This window comes from Nothoprocta perdicaria, unplaced genomic scaffold (genome assembly GCF_003342845.1).
Source record: "Nothoprocta perdicaria isolate Ctin4 unplaced genomic scaffold, notPer1 scaffold_103, whole genome shotgun sequence".
NCBI lineage: Eukaryota > Metazoa > Chordata > Aves > Tinamiformes > Tinamidae > Nothoprocta > Nothoprocta perdicaria.
In genome coordinates, this window is record NW_020454128.1 from 100623 (window position 1) to 101906 (window position 1284).

The window sequence follows — 1284 nt, forward strand, 5'->3', positions numbered from 1 at the left end:
ACTTTTTTTAAAAACCATATCAAAAAAAAAAAAAAAAGAAATTTCTCTTTCTTGACAAAATCTTCTACATTGGGGGATGTCAGCCCCCATCCATCACTTGCCTGGAGAGGTTACGGGATATAACCCATTGGAAGAGAGGACCCAAAACCCAGTTAAGCATCTGTTGTCTCAGTCGAGGATGTAACAGCCTCAAGATGAACGGGCAGGAATTAAATCCTGCCAAGAGCCTCTCCCTGCGCTCGCACCTTTTTTAAGCTTTTATTAAGATTAGCAATGCTACAATGAATGGGAAGAGCTTAAAGGGGATGTGTAGGTATTTGGTTATTAATGTTAAGTTGGGAAATGCAAGGAGGATGCTAGGAGTGAGCTTTGTTCAGGATTTTTCTGTTAGCGCTCACCTCTGACGAAAAGAAAAAAAAAAAATCTATCCTAAAACAAAAGGAAAACTGCATGTGACACCCAAGGGGCTCGAGCCCCTAAAACCTCAAATATCAAGCGTCTCCAAGAACCTCACACTACCGAACGAATTGCCACAAAATAAATGAAATAATTTCAATTAAAAAAGCACATCATGGGGATGGGACCAGCCAGGACCAGAGGGGAAAATTAACCTGCCGCCTTCATCCCCCCTCTGCAAGCTCGGCAGCTCTGCCACCCATTTTGTTTCAAAGCGTTAATAATAATTTTAAAAACGGGTGATTTCGGTGCGAAACAAAGAAAATAACACCCACTTCCCTTTAAATATATATAATGTTAACGGGGCTGCGGGCTGCTGTCTGAGGTAAAGGAGGCCGCGCCATCAGGTAGCTGCCCCTTTCCCTCACGGGCGGCACAGGCTGGCAGCAGCGTCCGGCTGAAAAAAGGCTTTTAAAGCACAATAGTAGATATTAAAAATAAAGGAGGGCGTAACAAGAATATGGAACGGTATTAAAGATAACGGGGGGATAGTAAAAATAACAGGGGGTGTTAAAAATAGAGAGGAGCGGCGCGGGTGACACTGGAGGGGGAGCAAGGTGAAGTGCAGCAACATGGAGGCGCCTCGCACTGGGGGCGGGCGGGGAGCGGCGCGATGGCGGGAGCCCCCCGGGGCGCCGCGAATGGAGGGCGGCAGCGGCGGTGGTGACAGCGGTGCCGAGGGGCGGGCGGCGCCGCGGGCAATCCGGCCTCACGGAGGGAGAAGGAGCAGGAGGGAGGGCAGGCGAGCGGGCTGACCTGCCATAGCGGGCGGCAGTGGCGCGGAGGGTTGCGGTGGCGCGGAGGGTTGCGGCGGCTCCTCGGGCTCCG

General features: G+C 50.9%; 1 protein-coding gene across 2 annotated transcripts in view; it reads right to left on the minus strand.

Moving 5' to 3' along the window:
* SLC23A2 (solute carrier family 23 member 2) overlaps positions 1-1269 on the minus strand; it is a 41024-nt gene extending 39755 nt beyond the window's left edge. Inside the window, exon 1 of one of the 2 annotated variants that reach the window (XM_026043125.1) lies at positions 1213-1264. The gene's annotated coding sequence lies outside the window, so the exon portion shown is untranslated. Of the gene's footprint in view, positions 1-1212 lie in introns of both variants that reach the window. The other variant, XM_026043132.1, reaches the window with a different exon arrangement.
* Between the last annotated feature and the right edge of the window lie 15 nt (positions 1270-1284).